Source organism: Canis lupus, chromosome 13 (assembly GCF_003254725.2).
Source record: "Canis lupus dingo isolate Sandy chromosome 13, ASM325472v2, whole genome shotgun sequence".
NCBI lineage: Eukaryota > Metazoa > Chordata > Mammalia > Carnivora > Canidae > Canis > Canis lupus.
In genome coordinates, this window is record NC_064255.1 from 24,221,182 (window position 1) to 24,235,380 (window position 14,199).

General features: G+C 38.3%; 1 pseudogene; it reads left to right on the top strand.

Moving 5' to 3' along the window:
• The first annotated feature begins 9,920 nt into the window (after positions 1-9,920).
• LOC112662550 (U4 spliceosomal RNA) lies at positions 9,921-10,044 on the top strand (annotated as a pseudogene).
• The last annotated feature ends 4,155 nt before the right edge of the window (positions 10,045-14,199 follow it).

Below are 14,199 nucleotides of genomic sequence, written 5' to 3' on the forward strand. Positions count from 1 at the left end.
AGAATGTAGTGGAAGTAAGTTCATCTTATTTCTCATCTAGGCAAAGTGTAGCATTGCGGTCATGGGGGATTTTCCCAGATTCACCAGAATGAGGGGTCCCCTTAGGGATTTGGAGCCCAGGCACCCACCAGTCTGAGTAACTACTATAACTTCCATTCACTGTACACTCACCACATGCAGCTCTTGCAGCTACTCACTTTTCATATGTTATCTCATTTAATTCTTAAAATATATTATTTTTGAGGAGGTCATCGAGAAGATGTGACTGCTGATTGGTCTCCAAGCTGGACCGGAGCAACTGGAGGCTCCTCCTATCCCTAGTCCTTGGAATATAAATTCTTTCCACAGGGGGAGCCATTTTCAAGGACTCAAAATTGAGAGAGCAATGTGTTGTTGAGACCATCCTGCCAGTATACATGTCTGAACTAGCTCAGACTCCTATGTAACTGCTCAGATTTTCTGCAGACAGATTCAGAGATCTCCTTGTCTTGCAGCCACACAAGATAAACCTTGTAGGTAAATGTTTCTCACTTATTAAACCTGCCACCTACCAATCTGGAATGGCCTGCCTCCCTTTGCCTTCCCCCACCTAGTGGGGCCAGTTGAAGAACCAACTGTTAGGAGGTTGAATTCATTACAGACATGTTACAAAAGAAACAGAGATGACAAAACGTTAAATAATTTGCCTAAAGTTACATAGCTAGTAAATGGCAAAGCCAGATTTTGACCCTAGTGCTACCTGACTTCAAAATCTGTGCTTTTAATAACTATGTTATAGTTAATGAGGCTCTTATCACTATGCATATATGCCCCACTAATCTGACAGCCATGACAGATTGAGACCCAAGAAGGACCTAGAAATTGTAATTCTGGGTCTATATGGACACCAATGACACCTTGAAATTGAAAAAATTATACATTGGAATTACACTTAAACACTATCTGCAGATAAGTCACATTGAAGGGATTGTTTTCAAGATTATATCTAAAATACATTTATTATAGTTAACATGTAAAAATAAAAATAGACATAAAGAAGTGTGTGAATGGTTGTTACAGGATCCCTGGCAGGTTACATGTGAATCAATAGTTCTTTCCTTTTTATTGCCAGATATCTTCCATTGTTAGGATGTACCAGAATTTTTATACATATTGTATCCATTTACCTACTGATGAATATTTTGGTTGTATCCAGTTCCTATTGATAATAAAGCTGCTGTGAACATTTGTTTACAAGATACTGCATGGACATAAGTTTTCAATTCACTTGGATAAATACCTAAAAGTGAGATTACTGGATCATAACAAAGTACATGATGAATGTGTGATAAATTGTTTTCTCAAGTAGCTGGACCATTTTGCATTTTGTTCTTCCTTCTCACCAACATCTGGCATCATCAGTGCTTTCCTTCCAGCCATTCTAAGAAGTATGTATTGGTGGTGGCATCTCATTGTGGTTTTGATTTCCATTCTCTAATAACTAACGTGTCTAGTAGTTTTTTGTTTTTTTTTTTTCCTGTTCAGGATCTTTGGAAAAAGTGTATCTTTGCCCATTTTTTACTGAGTTGACTGTCTTCTTCTTGTTGAACTTGAAGAGTTCTTTGTATATTCCATATCTATATCCTTTATCAGCTGTGTGATTTGAAAATATTTTCTCCCAGTCTATGACTTGTCTTTTCATTCACCTAATAGTGTCTTTCATAGAGCAAAAGTTTTAAATTTTTATGGTCTAATTTATCCCTTTTTTTTTAATTCATGACTTGCACATTTGGTGTCTCATCTAAAAACTCATTAACAAACCAAAGGTTACAGATTTTCCTCCAAAATTTTCAACATCTGTGTGTATATATAATTCTATATACATCTGTTGAGTCATTTGTTTCTTTAAAAAAAGATGTTTATTTCTTCTTTTGTTTTTTGGGGAGTTGCAATTTGTAGTTGGAAAGAGAACATTTTATGTAGTACAGTAGTAAGTAAGATAAATAATTGGATGCCTGGAAAAAGGTAAACTGTTTGTCAGGCTTTAGCATAGGAATACTGAGTCAACCGAGCCAAAATGTGAGCTGGATTTAGATTTTGGTCTTGCTCTAGTTATATCCAGGATCAGCTTCAAACCTCTCCAGTAATACTTTGTGCTTAGGATAGGAGGCTGGTTTATCAGAGGATTTTTCTCCATGATTACTTCACCTTTAGCTTTATGTTTTTCCTTTACTCCTATACCTCAAGACACCCTTTCTGGGGCTCTTGACTTTTTCTAATACTAGCCCAGTATGTGTGTGTGTGTGTGGGGTGGGGGATATGAATTGTAAGTATGGTTCACTGTGGTTCAGCCTTGTTCTTAGGCAGGTGCTCTGATCCTAGGTCTTAGGGGTCTTTTCTGTATACTTATCTATCACTTGAGGAGGAAGGAGTAGTGAATCTACCCCTCATCCAGAGGTAGGGGGGGTCTTTAACGGTTTAGCCTTAGGATAGACTCTTGCCTCTTCCAAAGGAATTTTGTTTTCATTTTGTTTAGTTTTGTTTTCTTTTCTCCCTTCCCTTACTTGGAATGGGTCTTGACCTGTGTCTTCACCACAACAGGCTTTGATCCCCTTTCCTCAAGACTTTAAAGTTTTTTTCCATAGAAGAAAGAGAAGAGAATAATCTAGCCAGGGCTCTGTGCCTTTCCCTTAGCAGCTGCTGTTCCCCTCTTCCAAGACTGTATCACAAAGGTTGCTTTATCTACACTCTCATCCTGACCTTAGACTTTCTTGTGAGGACCTGATGAAGATCTGTGGAGAAGAGTCTGCAAGTGGATGCAGATTCTCTGTTTTAGTGGCTCCTGGGGGCACTATATTTTATGGTGGTCCATACTCACTCAGCCTTTAGCAATTTGTTAAAATTTTTAACTGAATTATTTCTGGCTTACACGGCAGATGGCATCTGTGGTGAGTACTTATATTACATTTCTCCTTGGAGAAATTTATCTTTCCTGAGCTTTGAAATTACTAGTTAGTTGTCTCTGAAACCTTATCTTTTTGGTAGATTGTGAAAAGTTGTGATTTTACAAATTCAGATTTTTTTTTCCTTGTAACAGTGAGATCTATGCTTTCTCACTTTCTGCATTCTAGGTGGAGCCTGGAAATTTTCTATTTTATTTTGAAAAATAGAAAAAAAAAGCCACCAAAGATTTTTGAACTGGGGAATGAAAAGTTCAGATACATTTTTTTTTCTGGTGGGGGTAGGGGGGCACAGAATACTCTGGCTGCATGATACAGAATGAGTTGGAGAAAATGGAAGTCCAGAGGAAAGTTAGGAGGCTCTTGGAGTAATCTGGGCAAAAGATGAGCAAACCCCAAACACAGCATGGCATGGAGACTAAAGATAAAGATATATTTGAGAAGTTTAGGATTTAACAGGATTTCCTGACAGATTGTGGACGTGGGTGCATGGATGCATATTCATGCACTTCAATATGCTGGATTATGGTGTGAAAAAGAGGGAAGATTTTTAAAAAAGTGCCCATGTTTCTAACCTAGGCAACCAGAAGAATGATGATAAAGGAGTCAAGATGATAACTGTAATCAAAATATAGATACAGAGGGCATGTGTAGGTGAGTGTTGACCTTGGAGAATAAGTGGTCAGTTCCCTGCAAGGACTCTGAACAAACATGATAGAGGACCTCAACTCATTGGTAAGTGATTAACTGATGAGTAAATGAATGAATAAGTGAATGAATCAATATATCAGAGCTTTAATTGGGAGCTATATCTACGTACTAAGACTGATTTGTTCCATTTTATTCCAGCAAGGGCAAAAGGTTTTATGACATTTAAAGCAATACAGTGGGGATAACTTGTGTAACTTGAAATGCCCCAGAAAACATGAACTGAGCTACTCTAGCCCTTCCCTGGCTCGGATGCTTCAGGAGCTTTCTTATCTATCCCCCATCACTGGGATCCCAAATACTGTGTGCTAACTGCATGAGTCAATTAGCATGAAATTCAATTTGTTACAATCTGTCTGAGACCACTTAATAAGCCTGATACATAAGCCTCAGGTTTGGGGACAATTAAGAGAAATTCATAGTGTGAAGGCATTTAAGTAGCTCTTAGGAATGAAGAGAAATATTTAATGCCCAATTCCCTATTCCATCTTTCAGAAACAGGAAGAGATCATTACACTGCAAACAAGTTAATGTAATAGTGATTGTTACAGGAAAAATAATTAAAGCACATTGTCTATATCTTGATATGGATTTTCCTCTTCCTTCCTCCCTCAAGCAAGCACTGATACAGACCCATGCTCATTCAGCTTGGAGCATCTCATCATGCACTTGGTGTTTTGGATGAAAGATGAGAATTCCCCTCTTAGAGGAGCTGCAGCTTAGTGGGAAAATGCCCACAACAAACATTTCCTCATATAAAATGATGTGGGCTGATCTCAGGGTGGGAGAGGGGGCAGGAAGGGAGGGTAGGAGTGTTACTACCTTGGACTAGAATCATAGAACTTACCCATTCAAATGAGCATTGTTCTTCAAATAATCACTATGAAAAAAGAATACATGTCTCAATTATGTTCTAGCCACTTGAAATATTCTAGACTTTCCTCTCAGAGTTATCCTCAGAGAATATATGCAAATTATAAAAAAATGGATTGTCTTTCATTTTTATCAAATTATACTGACTAGCTTGGTTCTTTCCAAAATGCATTGCCTTGCATAGCTGCCTCTATAGATGCCCCATGAAACATCCTTCCATGGTCAAATCAATTTAAGAAAAATCCACCTATGTTCACTCCTTATTTGATGAGCATTAGCAGATTCAAATCTCTAAGAAGCCCTTTAATAAACTATTTAACTCTGTAGACCAGTGCTTCTCCAATTTAATTGCATCAAATCTGAAATACCATCTATTATAAGATGCACCATTAGTTTACGTAGAAGTTGTGTAGAAAACAATTTATGTAGAAGTTGTGTAGAAAACAATTTGCCAATTGAGCTGACAGGATACTTCCTTAACAGAAGTTTATCTTATACTTACTGAGTATTACTGAAATAATTCTTTTAGAATTACTATAGACAAATACTTTTTAATATATTATTCTTGGATGTATATCTATATATAAAACAAGTCATTCAAGAAATTTCTAAAACAGATCCCAACTCTTCTGAGTTACTTTTTATCTCAGAATAATTGATTCCCATATTTTCCACACAATATCATTATCTGTGCTACCAAGAATATGTTACTGTTTTAAGCATGATTCATTATTTTCTCCATGATTTTTATCCAAGCCACAGACACCTATTCTACAAGTGTTGATATATTCATGTAGGAAAAACAAGCACATCAAAACTGCCACCTAGATGACAGTGGTAGTAAGGTGCTTTCTAATCTTAGAGATGTCAAAATTTGGAAGAAAAAAAAAGTGTGTTATAGAATCAGTGAAAAACATCATATGCCCACGAGGTTCTCTGTGGAGCCCACGGAGCTAGGGTTTTTGTGAGCCTTTGAGAAAGCTGATCTAGCCTGTTCAATCAAACTTGGATTAAAGCTAATGATAGCCAATCTATAGAATAAGTATAGAACCACCTTACATCATAGCAGCATTGAAATCAGAAGGAAATCCCTGGAAAACACTATACACAACAGCATAGGACCTGGAGTCAGCTGGCTTCAGTTTTACATGCGTGTTTGACCACTTCTTTGCTTGGATCGTGGGCAAGCTGCTTACTCTCCCTAAGGGTAGTTGCCTTGTCTTTGCAGTGGGGATAGCAATAGTGTGTCTTTCCATGTAAACTTATCTGAGGCTTAGATTTAAAAAAAAAAAAAATTCTAGAGGCACCTGAGTGGCTCAGTTGGTTGAGCCTCCAACTCTTGATTTCAGCTCAGGTCATGATCTCAGGGTCTTGAGATCAAGCTCTTTGTCAGGCTCCATGCTAAGCCCGGACCCTGCTTGGGATTCTCATTCTCTCTCTCTCTTTCTCTCTCTCTCCCCTCTCCTCTACCTTGTGCTCACTCTCTTAAAAAAAAAAAAATTGTAAAGCCCTGACCACTGTCAGCAATCAACACATTTTAGCTATTATTACTTTTCCAGGCATTCATGACAAATAACCACCTTCCTCGATTTAGCTCTGAAAGAATTTTGGCTATTTCTGAGAATTAAAATGACTCTTACAGGATGAATGATTTCTGACGTGAAGAGGCTCCCAGCGATGTGCTGCGGGAGCTGATGATGATTACTGAGTGAGGTATTTTAAAAAGTACTTTTGGCAATGGCAGCATTATCAAAGTAAGTGCACGACCTCCCACGTGCCTATTATGAAAGCAGCTAGACTCATTTGCAAAAAGCACTTCTGGTGTGATTACTACTGTAGCCCTCTACACGGATAAAAATTGGATCGAAACTCATTTTCTGTATTCCATCCCTCTTATCTTCCAGGTCCAATCCATTGGAAGGTCTATGGCAAAATGTTGGCAGGGGGGAAAGTGTTGGCTTTTCTTAAAGCATGAATCTCACTTACTAAGTATTCAACTTGGGCAAGTCGATTGATCTTTCTGAACACAGATTTCATCTATAAAATCAGGATGAAAAAGTGCCTACCTCACAGAGTCTTTTGGCCATTCCATTATATACCAACAGATTTCAATGCATTCCCAGGCACGTAGTAAGTACTAAGCATTGATGTTACCATTCTTATGGTTAGAATTAGAATTAGCATCACTACATTAATTTCTTACGTTGTAACAAGTTATCATAAACTTGGTAGCCCGAAACAACATGAATGTACCATCTTACAGTTCTGAAAGTCAGAAGACCAAATGGGTTTCACCAGGTTAAGATAAAGATGTGAGCAGGACTGGGTTTCTTCTGAAAGCTCTGGGAGAAACTCTGTTTCCTTGCCTTTTCTGGCTTCTAGAAGCCCCCTCCCATCCTCAAACCTAGCAGTACATCACTGTATCGCTCTGACATTACTTCTCCTGCTTTCCTCTTTCCCCGTTAAGGACCCTGTGATTACACTGGGCCCAGCCAGATAATCTCCCCATCCCAAGGTCAGATGATTAGCAAACTAGATGCCACCTTGCCATGTGACATAGCATATTCACAGATTCCAGAAAGGAAGACATAGGCATCCTTGTGGGGCCATTTTTCTGCTTACCGCAATTATCTTCCCTCTATCAATTATGTACGGCTGCATAACACAGCACCCCAAAAGGCAGTGGCCCAAAGTAACATTTTTCTCATGGTCTCTCTGGGTCAGCGATTTGGGCATGGCTTAGGGTCTCCCCTAGGTTAGAGCCAAGGTGTCTACTGAGGCTGTAGTCATCACAGGGCTTGCCTGGGGGTGATTGAATCCAAGCTCACTCATATGGTGGTTGGCGGAATCCAGTTCCTCATGGGCCATCAGCCAGAAGGTCCCTTCAGTACCTAGACACATGGACCACTCCACAGAGGGCTGCTTGCAATAGAGCAATCATCAGAGTGAGCGATCAAAATGGGAGAGAGGAGAGTGTGCTAACAGGACAGAAGTCGCAGTCTTTTGGGATCAAATCTCAGAAGTGACATTCCTTCACCTTTGCCATATTTTATTCATTAGAAGCAAATCACTGGGTCCAGCCCACGTTCAAAGGGAGGGTTTTTTCACATGAGCATGAATACTGGTGGCAAAACACATTGGCAGCCACCTTGGAAGCCTGCCTGCCACCGTCACCGTCATCGTTCCTGTCAAATCCATCTTCATCATCTGGTCACATTTGAGCCCAGCTCCATTTCCAACTAATTATAACAGAATTTCCGGAGGTGGAGCCCGGGCCCTGTATTTTTAAAGGCCTCCCTCTGTGATCTTGCTACGTAGCCATTATTGAGAGCCACAGCTCTGCACTCCGCCACTACTATGGTAATTCATGTACACTGCACTGTGACCGTCACTCTCTATTGGAAATCCTGTCACACTTTTCTGATCCTGGACAGCAGAGGGTAGAAGCTCTGTACTCTCTGACTCACATCCACCTCCTCGGATTTGTCTGTACCCATATCCGCACCTCACTCACTACTCACGCTCCTTCAACACTTCTTGGCTTACATCCCTCCCCAAGCATTGGGCTGTTTCCCCCTCTGTACCTTGGCAGATGCTGTTCTCTCTGCCCACAGTCCCAAGTGACGCCCAAGACACACCTACTCTTTTTTTAAAACATGTAATAATTATTGACCATATTCAAGGGAATGCTTATGCAATGTTTATGAAGATGTTTATTAAAGCATAAAGTACAAAGAACCACGATAAAACATCCATGACCCACCAATGAGCTCAGGCAGAAAATAGTGCCTTGAACTTTGAAGTTTCCTTGTGCTAATTCCATGGCCCATCCTTTTCACTCCTTCACAAAGGTCATCAAAACCCTAAATGCTGTGTTGATAATTCCTGTGCTCTTATTCAGAGTTGTAATACGTATGCTAATATCCCTAAATAACAAAGTGGATAATTGTGCACGTTGCATGGAATCAACGTGCATGGAACACCTAGTGTTCTCCTGAGTTTCACCCATTTTGTTCCTGATAGCTAAAATACACCCCTTTCCATCATTGTACAGCCACCAGTTTTTAAAAAATACATCTCAATTTATTTATTTACTATATTACTGGGATATAGTAAATAATGGATGGATCTGGGATACTTCCAGAATTTCTGCTATGGATGACATGCCTGCTAGAAATTATTGTCTGTGTCCAAAGAGGCTCATGTGAAAATGTTTCTCTGGGGAATAAACCTAAGAATGAATCTGATGGTCCTCTCAATATGTGATGCTCAAATTTATTAGATACCATCAGAGTTTTCCAACATGTTTACACCAATACACATTTCCTCTGCAAGTGATGAATGTTCCTACTGTTCTATATGCTTATCATCACTTCATATTGCCAGGCTTTTTAATTTTTGCCAGTCAAGTGGATCTGATTAGTGACATAATCACTAATGAGTGAAACATCTTCTTACATGTTTTTTTTGCCACTCCGATTTCTTCTTCTGTAAAGTGCTAGACGTGTCTTTTTTTCTGTTTTCCTAATGGCAATCCTATTAGTTTAGAGGAGTTATTTATGTATTTTAAGTCCTAATTATTATATTTTGTGGTTTGCCTTTCATCCTGTCTATGGTGCATTTTGCTAAACAGATGTTCTTTCTAAATATCATTCATTTGATTTGTCTTTCAAACTATGACCTTTATGTCTTCTTTAAGAAATACTTCCCTATGTAAGGTCAGAAAGTTATTCTCCTGCATTGTCTTCTAAAAGCTATAAAATTTTGGTTTTCCTTTTTCAAATTTGTAATCTCATGGGATATAATCTTATGTACTGTGCGAAGTAAATAATAAATTCCATCATTTTCCTATGGTTAGTTCATTATCAGAACATTATTGATTTAGCAACTGCGTTGTCCATCATTTCTATGTGGAAGCACAAGGTTGGTTGTTTTATAAATAAGGTTGACAATTACACATGCTTCACTTTCTGGGTTCCTGATTCTGTTTCATTTGTCAAATTGTCTATCACTGTACTGCATTATTTATTACAACTATTATACTTTTACAATGATCTTTGTCTGACAAGGCAAATTCTTATTCTTTTTCTTAATTTTTTAATTTTTTTATTTTTAAAATATATTTTATTTATTTATTCAGAGAGAGAGAGAGAGAGAGGCAGAGACACAGGCAGAGGGAGAAGCAGGCTCCACTCAGGGAGACCGTCGTGGGACTCGATCCTGGGTCTCCAGGATCACACCCCGTGCTGCAGGCGGCGCTAAACCTCTGCGCCACAGGGGCTGCCCCCCCCCCCCCCCCCCCCCGCTTTTTAAAGAATATTCCAACTATTCTTTGCCCTCTGGGCTTCCAAAATTTTAGAGTCAACTAACATATTTGGGGTTTTAATTGTGTTTTGTTCTAGCTTTGCACAGTGGCAGTATAGTAGCCAATGAGGTTTATCCGAGGCGCAATTATTGCTAATTAAAAACTTCTCCTAATTGTGTTTTGTTCTGAATATTAACTTGTTTTAGAACGTCAAAGGATAGGTGATACTGAGAGAAATTGCTAGACACACAGGCATGCATGCATGAACACACATAAACACTCATATGGTGCAAAACCTACATTTATTCCCTCTGACAAACTAATCAGGTTGTTGACTCTTAGGGGCAGGGGCAGGGGTTCAGACCCACACTATTTAATGGGATCAGCCTGTCTCTGCTTGGGCTGCTGCTGACACCTGGCAGGAGTGCATAGTGACCTCTTGTAGCAAGATTTGTTTCTTCTGTCCTCCAAGGAGATTGGAGTCATTTCTTAGGCTGTGTGCTGTGCTGCAAAGAAATGGCAGTTCAGCATCTCCCAGAGAGATGCAGGGAGACGGGTATTCCATGTTTAGCAATCCCCAGCAGACTGTGCTTTAATGCCACAACTTTAACTACAGGGACTAGGCTACAGCTGCCAGAAGTAGGAGTACCAATCCTTCTATTTCCTCTCAAATACAAATAACTTGTTCATAGCACTTTATTTTCAGGTATAAACATGTTTTGCTTTTTAAAAAATTCTCTTCAGGGACACCTGGCCGGCTCAGTCAGTGAAGCATCTGCCTTCAGCTCAGGTCATTTTCCCAGCGTCCTGGGATCAAGCCCCATGTCCTCAGATTCCCAGCTCACCCTGGGGTCCACCTGTCCCTCTCCCTCTGCTCCTCCCCCTCACTTGTGCTCTCTCTCTCTTTCTCTCAAATAAATAAAATATTTTTTTAAAAATTTTCCTCAAAAACAAGTGTCACATAAAAAATATCCCATTTCTTAAGCACTTTATGTTTATAGTTGACAAAGTAGGAAAAAAATACTGCCAAAATTTCACTTTTTTGGGTAAAACAATAAGATATTTTTACAAATACTTATAAAAAGTCCCACATAGGGACACCTGGGTGACTCAGCGGTTGACCATCTGCCTTTGGCTCAGGGCATGATCCCGGAGTCCCGGGATCAAGTCCCACATCGGTCTCCCTGTATGGAGTCTGCTTCTCCCTCTGCCTGTGTCTCTGCCTTTCTTTCTGTGTCTCTTATGAATAAATAAATAAATAAATAAATAAATAAATAAATAAATAAATAAAATCTTTTTAAAAAAATCCCACGTATTAGTAATTAGAATTGTTCCCAGGACACCTGGGTGGCTCAGTTGAGTGTCAGACTCTTTGTCTCGGCTCAGGTCTTGAACTCAAGGTTGCATGTTGGACTCTGCGTGGCACATGGAGCCTACTTGAAGAGAGGGAAAAAGATTTGTTTTCAATTGATTGAAGGATTTGGAAAGAGTTCTCAACTTTATGACATTAAGTCTTCTAATCCATAGATAGAATATGTTGCTTTATTTATTCAGGTTTTCTTTAATGCAGTTAACCAAGTTTCATAGTTTTGTCCTTAAAGTTGATTGATATCTTTTGTTAAATTTGTTCCTATTTGTATTTTCTCAATATTATTATAAACATTATTTTTAAAAATTTTACTATCTAGCTTTTTTTTTTTGTATGGAATTGTGGCTGATTTTATGTTTTCTATCTAGCAAGCTTGCTAAATTCTCTTATAATTGTAATAATTTGTCTATATGTTCTTTTGCATTTTATACAGAGACAGTAATGGAAGGTTTATTTCTTCATTTTCAATCTTCATAAATTATAAATTATTCTGGTCTTCCTACATTAGTCAGGATTTCCAGGAAAATGTTTAAAAAAATGTTGAATAGTAGGAGTGATTATAGCTATACTTTTCTTATACCTGATTTTAAAGGAAAGTCTCTATTCACCATTATATATGATATTTTATTTGTTCTTTTGAATATCCTATATAAGTATATATATATATATATATATATAGAGAGAGAGAGAGAGAGAGAGAGAGAGAGATGTGTCTGAAGACCTAAGCACCAGGAGAGCCAAGAATGTAAGTTCCAGTCTGAAAGCTGGTAGTCTTTCAATTTCAGCTCAAGTTCAAACACAGGGAAAGACAATGTCTCAGCTCAAATTGTTGGCAGGATCTATTCCCTCTTACTCAGCCCTTTTGTTCTATCCAGGCCTTCAACTGATTCAATGAAGCCCACCCATAATAGGGAGGGAAATGAGCTTTACTCGGTCTACAGATTCAAACATTAATCTCATCCAGAAACAACATCATAAACACATCCAGAATAACATCTGACTAAATGTCTGCACACTCTGTGGTCAAGTCGACACAAAAAATTAGCCATCACCCTTGGTTTGTGGCTACATCACACCAATTTGCTGCTGTTGTCACATTATCTTCTTCCTTTGACTTTCTTATCTTCTTATAGGACCATATGATTACATTTAGGGCTCAACCAGGTAATTCAGGATGATCTCCCAATCGCAAGATCTCAAGATTCTTAATCACATCTGCAAATGTTTTATGGTTTTGTTGTTGTTGTTTCCCCACTTACCATAATATTCACAGATTCCAGGGATTAGGATGAGAATATATATGGGGGATGGGCATTATTCAACTTACTATATTAAAGAAGTACTTTCAAGTCTTTTGGTACTTTCTGTTTTAATTTTTATCCTTGCCTCCTTTTCTATGATATTGATTCCTTATTCACTTTTTCACTTTGTTAGTAGGATACTAAATTCATTATATTCAGCATTTTCTCATTTCCAATATTAGAACTGAAAGCTGAATATTTTCCTCAAAATGCTGTTTCAAGTGCATCCACAAGTTTTGATACATAGAATTTTCACTAATTCTAATAAATTTAAATTCCCTTTTTTATTTCTCCTTTGAACCATGAATAATTTGCAAGTGGGTTTCTTCATTTCCAAACACATGATAGTTTTCTAATTTTCTTTTGGTATTGATCCTAACCTAATTGCATTATGTGATTTATAGGATATTTGTTCTTTAAAATTGGTTGAGACTTGTTCTATGGGCCAGTATGTGACCAATTCTCACATAACATCAAATAGGTTTTACAGTACAGGTGATTGGTAATTGGGATTGGGGCTCTCTACACACCAGCTTACAACCTGTAATCCTGCTTATGATTCCTCAGTCAGCTCAGATGTTCATTTCCTCCAAGAAGCCTTCCTGACCACTAGACTAAGTGTCCCTTTATGTGCTCTCATTGTACTCTACATATATATAATTATGAACAGCTTCCTTCAATATTGTAGTATGTCATCCCTTATTTACCTGTCCTATAAGGTTTTTTTAGGACAAGAAGCAGATGTTATTTATCTTTGTTTTTCTTGTTCCCACCACCGTATCTGCCATATAGGCTCTCAGTAAATAATTATTGAACTAAACAGCTGAATGAGACTAATTTTTAGGTAACTTGCCCAGTTCTCCTCTTCCATGTAAATGATATGCATTGCACTCTAGAAATAGTGCCAACCTGCCACATTAAATTTAGTGGAATGGAAGGCAAATTTTCTACTCTATTGAGTAGTTTTATTTACCGAGACAAAAATGCTTATTTTTCAAAGTCATATGCAGGTCACTGAAATAAGAACACATAATCGTTGAATTTGGTTTTTGGCTCTTAACAAGTATATGTGCCTTAATTCTGCTAGGATTACAATATTGTGTGAACACACAGGTGAGCCACTACAGAGCTTAACTCTATGGCATCTGATCCACTAATAGGACATACTCATGTCATACCTTTGAAGTAGAGAAGAATCTAAATTTAATTAATTGTAGAATTGTAGACTCAAAGTTAGGGAAAAAAAAAAAAAAAAAGAACATCTTCTAGCCTAGCCTAATTCTTATGTCTCTTCTCCAAGATCCTAGGCAAGAATTAAAGTTTTTGCTTGAATATCTCCAATGATGGAGGACTCAGTATCTTTAACATTTTTTTTAAGATTTATGCATTTATTCATGAGACACACAGACTGAGAGAGAGAGGCAGACACAGGCAGAGGGAGAAACAGGCTCCCCGCAGGGAGCCCGACGTGGGACTCAATCCCGGAACCTGGTATCGCGACCTGAGTTGACGGCAGGTGCTCAAACTGCTGAGCCACCCAGGTGTCTCTATCTTTAACATTTTTAATATCAATATTATTGCCTACCAGGGATATGTTGATCTGATAATAAATTAATGTGATTTAATTAGATAAAAAGAATAGTTCCTTTTTCATAACTCAGTAACACTCTCTTTCCTCAAGACAAAAGAATCCTTCCATGCATC